This window comes from Thalia democratica, chromosome 2 (genome assembly GCF_965202585.1).
Source record: "Thalia democratica chromosome 2, ktThaDemo2.hap1.1, whole genome shotgun sequence".
NCBI lineage: Eukaryota > Metazoa > Chordata > Thaliacea > Salpida > Salpidae > Thalia > Thalia democratica.
This window is the reverse complement of record NC_139166.1, coordinates 16,628,529-16,642,147: the sequence shown is the minus strand read 5'-3', so window position 1 is coordinate 16,642,147 and position 13,619 is coordinate 16,628,529. Positions and strand designations below refer to the sequence as shown.

Here is a 13,619-nt window from a genome sequence, read left to right as displayed (position 1 = left end):
AAAAAATCATTCCTAACAATATTTGTATACATATATGTTTTAAAGTCTTACTAAAGCGCATTGCAGTTTATTTGTATAAGTACTTATACACTTTACTTTATACTTTTCAAGAAAATAAATGTTAAGTCCCTCTTACTTTTAATAAAATAATTACAACCTTTCTGTTTATAAACTGAGTGATTATTCGAAAAGATTATCATAAAGCTTTTTTTTTATCTGTTCAAACTACATTTAGAAAAAGTTTTATAATATTTAAGCTTTTTCTACTTTTAAAGTCGCTTAAACATTTTAAATTCTAACTCAACAACTTTTAAATTTTATTTCAGTCTCTTAAAACTTACAGTTAATGGTGAACATATTTCAAACTTAGTAAAACTTAACTTGATAAAATAAACAAATTTAATTTCGAATAACTAAAACTTACTTAAGTAACTTATGCTACAAAAAAATATTTTTGTTATTTTTTGCCTATATTCTTGCCATACACACTAGCGCCAGAGAGTATTATTGTTTTCTTGTTACTCTTATGTTGTTCAGTTGCTTCTTTAGTGAGTTTATTTGATTGCTTTTCTTAGAATAAACTTTGTTAGCACAGTTTTTACTTGTATTATATATGTTTAGCAGTACATAATAACTAATCACTCTGATACTTATACATACATACATTTAAAGTAGGTAAAAGGCATGCCTCGACCCGGGATTGAACCAGGGACCTTCAGATCTTCAGTCTGACTCTCTCCCGACTGAGCTATCGAGGCTTGTGCACAAAACATTTTGTAACGTTTATATACATCATACAAATTCGAATACTGAATTACATCAACATTTTCGCTATTTCAATTCACCCCAGTGGCGTAGCGTGGTGTTTTTGTCAGGGGGTGCGCAATTTTTTTTCTCAAAAAATCCCCTAAGTTGCAACTTTTGTAATTAGCTATAAAAAGATCTTTTTATAAGTAATATAATTGAAAAAAATTCATTAAGTAAAATAAGTTCAAAGCAACTGTTTTAAAAAATAATTATTTATTACAAAATTAAATAATTAAAAAAAGTATTAACTTTATTAGAACTACTTATACTTATACAAATGTAAACTTACTAAAAAAAATGTTTTTACTACTTACAGTAAATTTTATATCTTTAAAAATGAATATATTCAAAAAAACGAAAGTATATGTTTTATTTAAGAAAAAATATCAATCTCATAAATTTACAATACAGCAGTGATAACAACACCTCATTGCATTTTATGTGTAACACAAAATTATGTTGTAGTAAAAGAAACTGAAATGTTATAAATAGAACATATTGCTTGCTTATTTAATGTAAGTTGGGTATTAATGCTAGAAAATTAAATCTGAATTATAAAAAAGTTAAAACAAGTTGAACTTAGCTTTTTTATTTTATTTTAATAAAATAGAAATCAAAACTTGTCATAAAAGAAACACTTAATGAAAATTGTAGAACACATTACATAACGAAAAAAAGTTTTATGGCAAGTTTTAAACGTAAGACTTAATGACAGTAAAACTGAATATCTATCTACAAAATGTATGAATATCTGAATTCCTACAATACAAATGTATGGACCGCAATTTTATCAGGGTCAATTTTCTGGAAAATTTTAAAGATTATTAAAAATCTATCTTCTTCTTCATTTTTCAAGCAATCTTTTTAAATTTTAGAAAATGATCCTTACTTTACAAAAAAAAAACGTAATTTATGAATTTTGATAATTAAAATAAATAAATACATTATAAAAAAACTTTAAAATTTATTTTTATTTTTCATAAAAAATACATTGTTACTACAATTTTTTTAAATTCACAAGTAATGTTATTTTATTATTGTATAAAGATTAAACTGTTAAAGTTTGAAGAAGATTGCTTGAAAAATGTAGGAGGAGGTAGATTTTAAACAAAATAGTCTTTCCCTTCCCATAGGGAACCTATTATGCGGCCTAACTTTGACTAGTCATATCTCAAAAAATAATTCGAATTTTTTATTAAAATAAAAAGCACCTTATTGCTTAGAAAAAAATTTATAAAATAAGATCAACTTCTAAAAAACTTGGCTTACCCCCCTATGACCTTAAACTACAAATAAATAGTCAACTAGATATAACAATTAATGCCTCTAAACATTTTCTCTTTGCATTTTCTAGATAATTTTCAATATTTATTTTATATCAACAAATAGAATTGAATTAAACTCAAAATAACTCATACTTTTAGTTTGTTGCAGCTTTTAATATATAATCTCTATCTTTTATATAAAAATTTTAAATCTTCAGTATTAAAATTAAAAGTCTTAAATTTTTAATTTTTTTTTAGAAAAAATCTAAAGAGCTAGTTTTTTTTTTGTTTTAACTTCTACATTTTTGGGTACATTACAATATAAAACTGTAAAAATATATCTTAACAAATGAAGAAAATCTGAAATATAAACAAAAATTAAAATTTCATACCACTTGAACTGCAGTCTTGAGTAATAGCAATATCTGGTGTTGGTCTGCTATTTTTCAATCCAAGTTTTTAAACTTCAGAAAGTTTTCCTATCTGACATATTTTTAGACTTGCAACATTCCATACAATACTACTTTGCATTTTTTTTTTAGATAATAATCTAAAATTAATGAAAATATATTTTTACTTTTTATTTAGTATTATAAAACAATTTTTTTAAAAACAACCTACTTTAAAGATATCAAGATTGCCTTGCCACTCTTTGAGTCAAAATAACTGTCCTGAGTTAGTTAAAAAATATCATGTGTCATCATAGCGTCTTAAATTATTTTAAAGATATTAACTAAGCTCTTAAAAAAAAGCTTTTAAAACCACTAAATCTACCCTGAGTTAACAAAAAAAAAATATATCCTTAGTCAGCCTGAGCTTAAAAATACTTAATTTTTAAGAAACTAAAAAAGTTATCCTAGTTTTAACTGAGTCATACTAAAGTTTTCCAAAACTTCATAGAATCTTGATTTATCCTTACTGTGAGGAAAAATTTTAATAAATGTTTCTGATACAAAACAAAAAGTTTAAAAGATAAATTTTTGAAGTTCAACCTTTTCCATGCTTTTAAAAATTCACAAGAAATATAGCTTTTCATTTATCTTGAAATCAGTTTTTCTATGATCTTTAGGGAATAGCATTTTTTAAATACTACAAACAGTGGGTAGAAAGAATTTTTTTTTAATACCATTTAAACTTGATTTAAAATTAAATAAATTTAAATTTAAAATTATTAATTAAGTCTTTAAGACTAAATATTGATTGTAAAAAATCTGTTTTACAAGTTGCTATAATATTATTCATGATGTGACTGAAGAAATTTTAAAATAACTAGCTACAAAAATTGATTAATTTTTAAACTTTTTTGATTTGTTTGTTATCTTAATAAAAAAAAAACTGCTTTTAATAAAAATTTTAAGTTTAGGGTAATTTAAAGAATACTTTTTGTACAATGAGATTAAAAATTGCAATCACAGTATGAACTGTTTATTTATTATTTGTTAATTTTTTTTTTTGTTAACTATCTTTTAAATTATGTTGTTAATATTTTTTGTTCTTCAATTTATTTTTATTTTATGAGCAGTTATTAATTGCTATTTTTACTACTATTTGTTTATTCTTGAATCATTATCACTTTAAAACAGGTTTAGCCTTATGGTTTACTAACAAAATGCTAGCATTTGTCCTTGTAGAAAATTCTCTCATAAGGTTATACTACTCCGGTGCACTAACTGGTTGCGTACTGTTTGAGTGTAAATTCTTATGAAGTTAATGAAGTTATAAAATTTTTCCTTATGGAGTTTTGCATCAACATTGGTGCACATTTGAAATCACGCACCGAATCGGTATACTGGGTAATTTCCCTAACTTGTCACTAATTGGTATTTTAAATTTCGTTTTACTTTTCAAATACTAGAAAAACTTAGTTGAAAAACGGCAAATTAATCAGAAAAAATAAACAATAAAGAATATAGATATTACATTTTTTTTACTACTTTTTTTTTTTTTTTTGGGTGGCACGCATGCGCCAGCGTCCCTCCCCACGCTACGCCCCTGATTCACCCATGAAAAGTATTTGCTCTACATAAACTAAATTATTTTCAGACAATTTGTTTATTATAAAAACATAAGTAGAAAAGGAACAAATTTTGTTCGACTTTACTAAACTGTGTTTAACTATACTAGAAAATATTTCAAATATCTAAATCAGAATCTAACAAATGTTTTAGACTAAATAATGTATGACTTTACTTAATCGTGTCAGACTTTAAAAAATAACTTTTAACTTTACTAAAGTTTTTGACTTTACTAAATCAGGTTAAATTTTATTAAATCATGTTTGAATTTATCAAATCAAATTTGACTTAACTAAATCAGGTTAAATTTTACTAAATCAAGTTTTATTTTACGAAATCATGTTTGATTTCACTAACCTTTGTATGACTTATACTTTACTTAATCTTGTTTGATTTACTAAATCATGTTTGACCTAACTAGAATATGTTTTAATCAACTAAATCAGAATTTTTTTAAACTAAGTCATGTATAAATTTACTGAATCATGTATGACTCAATTAAATCCGTTTAGTTTTACTAAATCATGCTGGACTAAATTAAGTCATGTTTGATTTTACTATATAGTTTATGGAACGGCAAAAAAGCACTCAAAAATATTTAATCAAAGGACCTAGTGTACGAAAAAACCTTTCGGTTTTTATTACACTTTGAATATCTTAAATCATATTTAATTTTACTAAATCATTTTTTATTAACTAAATCATGTTTGACTTTGCAAAATTAAAAATGAATTAAGTAATCATAAGTTATTAAAAACTTTATTAAACTTGTTCAGACAAATATAAGTTCTTAAAAATTATGTATAATTAAAACAATGAGCTGATTTTTTTCTAATAAGATCTGCAATAAGCTGTGTATTAAAAGTAAGGTCTTGTTTTATTACTAATGATTAGTATTTTTTACATATTAAACAAAAAAAATAAACAAGTAAAATAATAAAGAGTGTTGTGCTCTCATTTATTTTAGCTAAATTGTTAAAAAAAATCAAATAAGATAAAAGTTTATATTGTAACCATTATTAAATGTGTAGGAGCCGGGCATAGTTCTGGTACCTCTCGCATGCTAAGCGAGCGCTCTACAATCTGAGCCAGACCCCCATGTGATTACAAGCGATTCGTAGCGTTTATAATGCATTAATTAACGTTTCCATTATTACGTCACAAAACTGTTGTGACATATGCAGTTTGTGACATACTAACTCTTTAGGGTATGTTTATAATTTAAATTGTATTTTAAAATTTCTAGTTTTCATTGTGTGGAATTCTTTATAAAAAAAACTACTCTATAATTACGTCATAACAGTTTGTGGTCTGCACGCGTGGGTTCAAACCCATCTCCGTATTTTTCTTTGAAATTAATTCCAAAAAGTCGTATTATACTTTGAAAGTTTAGTGTAAATTTATTTACTAATACTTTAATACATTTATATAGTTTTATTTGTATTTGTTTATTACGAAAATAAGTCTTATTTTACTTTTTGTTTATAAAATCAGTTACTGTTTTATTTAAATTTAACTTTTTTTTAAACGGTTTAAAAATATGACTTGTTAATTGTAATTTATGTAAATTTTAACACTGCAACATTTATTTATTAACTTATAAACATTTATTAGTTCATTTTTTATAAAAAAATTTCAAAAGTGTAAACAATTTCAATTTTATTGTAAACACTATTTCCTACATTTTATGGTAGCTTTTATTAAATTTGATATTTTTAATCTAAATTAAAAGTAATACTTGTTTTACATAAGTTTAGAATGTATCTATAAAATATTTATTTTACAATTTTAAAATTTTTATTTAATTTTTGTTTAGTTATAAAAGCATATAAAACATATTTATCTGTTTACAAATAAAATTGTGCAAAAACTTAGATTTAAGAACTATGATAGGTTACAATTACAATTTAAACCACATGTAAACAAGCTAATTTAATTTTATATTATTATCGGTGTTTACAAGCTTCTTTAAAAAAAATTGTAAAGGTATGCATTTATTATTTAAGTATATAGAAAAAACAATCATGGTTACTATAACAACCTTCGGTAGCTCAGTTGGTACGCATTAAAAACTATTATAAAAGTCTACCTCCAAAATATTGTTTGTAAATTGGTATTTAGAAATTTTAAGCTTTAAAGACTTCAATTGGTACGCATATATTAACTTAACAGTAGAAGCGCATAAGGCCATACTAGTGAGTTGATAAAAGCAATCAAAAAAATGTCAACTTTAAAAGCATACTTATGTTAAAATATGCCGTGTTGATGTACTTAATAAACAAAATCAATTGTTAAGTGCACAAGTGCTTCAAACACTAACGTTTATAAACACAAATTTGTGCTTTATTCCAGCGCCTTCGATAGCTCAGTTGGTAGAGCGGTGGACTGTAGCAAGTTGTTAAAAATCCATAGGTCGCTGGTTCGCCTCCGGCTCGAAGGACTATTTTAGTTTCATCAAACTTTATGTTTTTCGTGATTAATATAAATAATGTTTTATTTGACATTTTTTATTTTCAAATTCAACAAATTTAACTATTTCTTGAAATATCATTTTATAAAGAAGTATTTTACTAAAAAACATGTTATAATTTAAATAGTTTGTTAACAACTAAATTTCTAGATAAATATACAAAACATCAAATATTTAAACACAATAATAATTAGTTGTTTAATTTTTTTTTTGTCAAAACAGGCAAACTCCTTATTTTATATTAGTTTTTTCTTTAACGAAATAAATTTTTAGTGATAAAACTTACATTACTGTTAAAAATTATTAATGAAGTATTTAAAGGCAGTATTATAAAAATAATTCATTTAATTGTTGTCATCTTTTATTTTCAAAAAACAAATATCTAGAAGACTTTATTGAAATAATTGTTATACTTTTAAGTTAGTTCTGTCGTTAATATTGAAACTTGCACCATTTATATATTAATGGTAACCAACAAAAGCCGATTGATCTATCATTGTTTTATGATTACGAAAACAAAAAGGCAATGCTAAAAATAACAAATAACCTTGATACTTAATTTTAAATGTAAAAATTCTGCCGCTTAAGTTCGAACTTTTTGATTAAGTAAAAAGTTTGTGTAGAAAGTGTAACTTATTCTTAAGAAAAACTTGTTCCTTTAAATAAGTGTTCAGAAGTTTAGTTTTAAACATTTTTAGTTAAAATATACAAAAACTAATACGAATTAGTACAAAGTTAATAAACACACCAAGCAAGTTATTCAAATGCATTAAACAACACATGATTTTCGTAATCATGTACAACACAGTTGAAACATTAATTAAAATAATTTCAAAAAAGCCGGACTAAATTTTAGTTGTTAAAAGAAAATAAAAAACAGTGAAACTGTGATTTATTTAGATTCAAAAACACTTAAACTTGGATCTCATTTTAGTTTATATGAAGTTATCATAGAAAAGCATTTATGGCATAATTTACAATTAGAGGTGATATAATAAGACCAAGCAAGAAAAACTAAAATCATGAATTTCAATAATTTCTAAACCAAATCGAAAGTCATTTAAAAACTTAATACACTATAGAGACTCTGGTTTATATATTAAATAACTAGTAATTTAGATTTAGCTTTAGTAAGAACGACAATAACTTAGATAAATTCGCACTTTTTGGCTGTGTTTAAAGTACGAGCTCCAAAAGCATACAATTATAATTTGTTCTCTGGTTTATAGTTTGAAAAATTAAGCAGTAAGTAATGAAAAATAAACAAAACTGTTAAGCTGGTTATTATTGTTGTATAAAACAACTCGTTATCTTTAATAAAAAACCAAAATAATAAGTTTTAAGTTTTAGGGGAAACTCGTTAAAAAATTTAAAAAAATGAATTATAAAATTTTTCTTATTTTTGTTGAAAAGAAATTAAAAATTTTTTTTTTGAATAAGTTAGTCTCTCGGATGTGATAAGAAAAAATATAACAAACTAAATTAAGACAATATTCAATCAAATAAGCAAAAGTGCATTGTCCGGGAATCGAACCCGAGCCTCCCGCGTGGCAGGCGAGAATTCTACCACTGAACAAAGCTTGTTGCAACTTCAAAATTTATAGTATATAAACCAAGTAGTTATCAAATGCAGCGTATCTGCATTTGCTTATCAAAAGTAGCAACTGTTGTGATGATATAAACAATCAAGTGTTCATTTAGCTTTGATTTTATGCGACTTGAACATTAGTACATTTTAGTATTTAATTTTTTTTAACTATTTTATTAGCGGCTAAATATTTAGTTTTTGTTCATTTTTAAATTATAACCATTTTTAAATAGAATATTTATTTTAAAAATGTTATTTAATCTTTATTACACTAAAACAACTCATGTACAAACTAGACAATTTTGATAGCAACACTAACCAAAATTTGTATATCACAATTTAAAACTAGCTTATTTATTTATAAAACTAATTTACTATTTTAATTTCGTTCATTTAAATAATAACAGACATTATTTGGTTGAAAACTAAAACAAATTTACAGTTACAACTACTTATTGTTAATACAAGTTATTTTAAAGGATTTGAATTTCTTTATCTATTTTTACAAATTGTATATCGAACTAGTGACAATCATTAGTATTACTAACAACCTAAATAATTTCAACAGAAATAAGTTTAAGTAAGACTTGTATTTAGTTAAGTTTAAACTTCCAGATGCCTAAAAAATTTCCTAGCTTTTGCATCTTTATGGTAAAGATGAACACTTTTTATTTTACTTCTTTTTTTTTAATATAAACTATTTGAACAAATAATTTTTTAGACAAAAACTTATGAGGCTTTAATATTGTCTATATTTCTTTTCAATTTATTTACAGTAGTAAACTCAAAATATAAAATTTTAAGCCTTTTTTAATCTCTAAGAAGTATTAACTCCTGTAGTAGCGACTCCTAACTAAAACCATTGATTTAATAAACTATAAAAGGACAGTAAACATTAATTTCATTATTAGTAGTAATTTTTTGTGATGTTAGACGTTGTATCTGTTTCAAGACTAAAATGCAACAAGTTTTGTTAAGTTACTAAAATTATTTAACTTTTTTTTAATGTTTTATTATATTATTGCTAAGCAGGAAACAATAAACTAGTTACTTATATCTTGAATGAATAATAATTTATAAACATATCTTTTCTATTTATTAGCTATCATTAAAACTTTAAAGTTTAAAATAAGTAGTTTTAAGAGAATTTTTAAGTAAAATTTTATAACATAAATGATAAAAAGTTAAATTAAAAAATTTACCTCAGAATTTTAATTTTACCAGAGTGGAAATTTTACCTTAAAACCTAGTAAAATCAAAAAAAGCAGGAGTTTTAAAAAAACTATACAGAAAAACAACTGGAAAAACTTGAAACTTGACGCTTAAATAAACGAAGAATTACCTAAAGTTTTGGTCAAAAACCATCATAAAACTTAGAAAGTGTAGAACTGACAACATTATTGTTTTTAAAAGAAAGAAAGTTTTTTTATGATAGGAAAAATTGATATTTAAAAAAATATATATGCAAAACTTTGTAGTTTATTTCAATGTTTAAAGTAAGATTGGAGTATACTTTAAGTAGTTTGAGAAATTTCAAAAAATTGTTATTTATTAATTTATTTTATAATACTTATTTGAATTGGATTTAGACATCAAACTTTTATTTTTAAAAACTTAAAAAAGTTAGATGCATTAAATTAAATTTGAAAATATTAGTGACCATATTCTTTTTTTTATTTAAAATATGTAGACAAAAATATTTTGTAAGGAGTGATTCCTATGTTTTGTTTAACTTTAGATTAAAATTATCTCTAAGGAGAAATGCAATGTGGTAGCAACTCCTAGACAAGTAAAACTAGTTAATCTGTTAATGATAAAAATTGGACAAAAATATTTTGTAAGGAGTGATTCCTATGTATTGTTTAAGTTTAGATTAAAATTATGTCTAAGGAGAAATGCAACGCGGTAGCAATTCCTAAACAAGTAAAACTGGTTAATCTGTTTTATATGATCATATTTTTAAAATCTATAGAGGCTTTAAGTAAAAGTATAGAAATATTAGTATATAAAGCAGTTTTACTTTGAATAAAATATAAAGGTTTTCTTATATGACCAGAGTTGTTGACATTAAACTTTTGTTAGTTCCAAATTGTATCACTTTTATATAAAAATAGAGATAAATCAGTTAAACTTAAACACTTTTTAAAAACAGTTGATTTAAAGTATTTTCTTGTGAGTAGCCGTATTTTGTTTGTTCTTAAAAAAGATTTATTATTATTTTAATTTAGTTTATAATTATTTAATTGTTACTAGTATGTTATTTTACTATTTTTTTTCTTTTTCAATATACAACAAAGTATACTATTTAATAGAAAATAATAACAAACTTAAGCAGTCACCAATGTTTACTTAACCATAAACGTAAAAATTAAGGTGTTTCAGAAATATCACTTATAAGTTTTAAGTTGTAAGTGAAAATAAAAGAACGTGAATAAATTTTTAGCATTCTATTAATTCACATCAATTACTTTTCAACTTAGACTTTTTCATTATTATAAATATAATTGCAAACTTTAAAAACCGTTTTGATACTTGTTCACTTGGAATATTTTATAATTAGAGTTGAAATTTTTTTATATAAGTATTTTTGTTATGTATAATACGGGTCAGCAAATTACAGCCTGTTAAACAAATTTTCTGAGCTGTTATAAGATTTTTTGTACGATAACAATTTTTACTTAAAAAAAGTTTAAGATACTAAATGTCAAACTTTTACAAATATACTTTGTTTTTCCTTATCAATTAACTATGCTGTTTTGTTTATGATTATTTTATTAGACACTCATTTTAAAAAAGATAGTTTTATACTTTTTAATAAATTTGTTCTACTTACTGAATAAACAATTATAATTTTTACAGATAAGTTTTATAAAATTTTAAAACAACGATTGAAAGATGAAAAACTTTAATAGTTAGTTTTTTTAAGTAAGTTATATAATAAACAAAATCAAATTCAAGCCTTGTGAATATTTAAAAAAATATCTTATCTCCCTAAATGTAAAAACATTAAAGATGTTTTTAAATATTTTATTTAAAATAAAGTTTAAGCATTAATATTTTTTCAGTTGTATTGATAGGTCATTGAGTGTGATAAACTTAAGTAATAATTTTACTCAAAACTCAACGTAAATAGAAAACAAATAACTTGAAGCAATTTTTTTTTAGCAATTTTTTTGTAAACTAAGTTTTAATTTTTATTAAAACCTATAAATAACTTTACATGTACGGTTAAGTTGTTATATGTGTTTATATAAAATCGATTTGACCAGTTATTTTCCGTTTTTTGACACTAATAAAAATTTTTATTTTAAAGTAAGTTTATTTATAGGTAGCAGTAAAGAAACTAGTATTCCTTCCTACAAAAATGGAGTAAATGATGCACATAACGACAAAAGTTTTTTTCATCTAACTGTTTTTGGACAATCTAATTACAACAACCAAATTTCATACTCCAACTTTGTCGATCGACAAAATAACCACGCCTTGAACCAAAATGTGAAAGGTCGGTCCAACCACAGCGATTCTATTATAAACCAAAATGTGGCAGGTCTGTCCAACTACAATAATCCTATTGTAGGTCAAGATATGGCAAGTCGGTCCAACTTCAATAACAATAATTTGAACCAAAATAATGCTGGTTTATCAAATTACAATGATATGATTCAAAATCCAAATGTTGTTGATCAATACGTATACAACACTACATTTCAAAACCAATACAGCTCTCCAAGTTACAATAACTTTATTTCAAACCAGAGTTTTGTTGGCACGCCTTTTAAAAGCCTAGATAGAACTTTTCTCAATACTTCACATGGTGTATATGGATATAATACTTTTGCACCACAACCACAAACAGGAGGAGTTAAGCATTTTTCCCACGATAATGCCAGTAAGTCTCAAAACAGCGGTTTGCTGGGAAATTTTCCAATACCTGTACATAGCTTACCGCAAGTAAACCCGCAAACGAAAGCTTGGAAACTACCAAGTAATAGATTACGAGAACAAGATATGACAAGTTATTGCGGAGCTTCATCAAACACATTCATGCAGAGTAACAACAAAACAACTATTTTTGGAAGTTTAACCGACAAGAATGTGTTGCAACAAAAACCAGCTGGTAAGTTTAAGTTTTTTTAGTTATCTACTTTTCATTAAACCTTTAACAGAATACTTAAATATTGAAGGTCTATAAAAAAAAATCTTTTACCATAGCTTTTATAAAACTTTTCATAAAAATAAAGCAAGTTGGATAATTCATGCATAATATTTTGAACAAAAAGACTATAGAATTTGTAACAGACTTTACTCCGAAAAAAATATCTTATCTCAATTGAAAAATATAGTAGATACAAAAAGTACAAAAATATTTACTTAAAATTATTAAATAAATCCTATGATGATAAAACAGATAACAATTTGAATCATATGGCAAACAACAATTCATATAACGACGAACCCAAAATTTTACACACACAAAACTCCACTCAATTTGTTCAGCCAAGGGAAAAGGTGAGTTTCATGGCAACCCAGAGAGGTAACAAAATAGCGGTTCATTGCGGGTACCAATACTACAATGTAAAACGCAAAACGAACAACAGTGGTATAAAACATTGGAACTGCAAAGAACTGTATTCGAAAAGTGGTCAGAAGTGCAATGCGCGGGTTTGTGTGATCTTAAAATGTTTTGTTTTTGTTTTTTAACTATAATCATTTGAACTTTAAGTCATATAATTTCTTGCCGAATTATTTTTTGCTAGAAAAAAAATCTAATTTAACTAACAATTTTCTAAGATTATCACATTGGGCAATGAAATCATTGAAAGCACAAATGAACACAATCATGAGCCACAGCTTAATGAAGAAAAAAGTCTAATGAACAAGGTAGTCTGTTTTTGAATTGTTCTCAAAAAAAAATTGTATGGATAAGTATCATAAACAAGCACACTGAATTGTTTCATTTTTTATGATAAATTGAAAATTTTATTATTTATGTATATTTATAAAGGCTAGCCCGGGTTTGCTTACAATGAGTACATTTTAGAAATGAAAATGGTGGTTTAATGTATTTAAAATATAGTAGTTTTTATTGTACATATTTTAATTTACTAAATATTATCCAAGGGCTCAGCTTTTTTTTATTAATTGTAGTACTTTTACATTTTTAAGTTAATTATTATTATAGTTTTCACTAAATATTTTAAAAATAACTTTTAATAGCATTGAAATGGATACATATATATTGGAAAATAAATTTACAGTGTATTGAGTCAAATAAAATAAATTAAAAGTTTTCTAACTAACAGACACCCTTGTGCGAGTTTTTATTTTAATTAATGCTTTAAATAAACCTGTAACAACTTTTTTCGCAGAAAAACTGAAAAGAAAACTCCCTGTAGAAATTTCTCCAAAGAAAAAACAAGAGTATGAAGTTCCTGTTAAACTACAAAATAGAATCTAGAAAACTGTAGTTTTTT

At 24.3% G+C, this 13,619-nt stretch overlaps 2 non-coding genes across 2 annotated transcripts; one reads left to right on the top strand and one right to left on the bottom strand.

Annotated features, from left to right (window-relative positions):
- Positions 1-685: 685 nt before the first annotated feature.
- Positions 686-758, bottom strand: Trnaf-gaa (transfer RNA phenylalanine (anticodon GAA)). Its single transcript has one exon. It is a non-coding gene; the product is annotated as a tRNA-Phe (tRNA).
- A 5,683-nt stretch (positions 759-6,441) lies between these two features.
- Trnay-gua (transfer RNA tyrosine (anticodon GUA)) lies at positions 6,442-6,527 on the top strand. Its single transcript is given in 2 exon segments — positions 6,442-6,478; positions 6,492-6,527. It is a non-coding gene; the product is annotated as a tRNA-Tyr (tRNA).
- Positions 6,528-13,619: the final 7,092 nt, after the last annotated feature.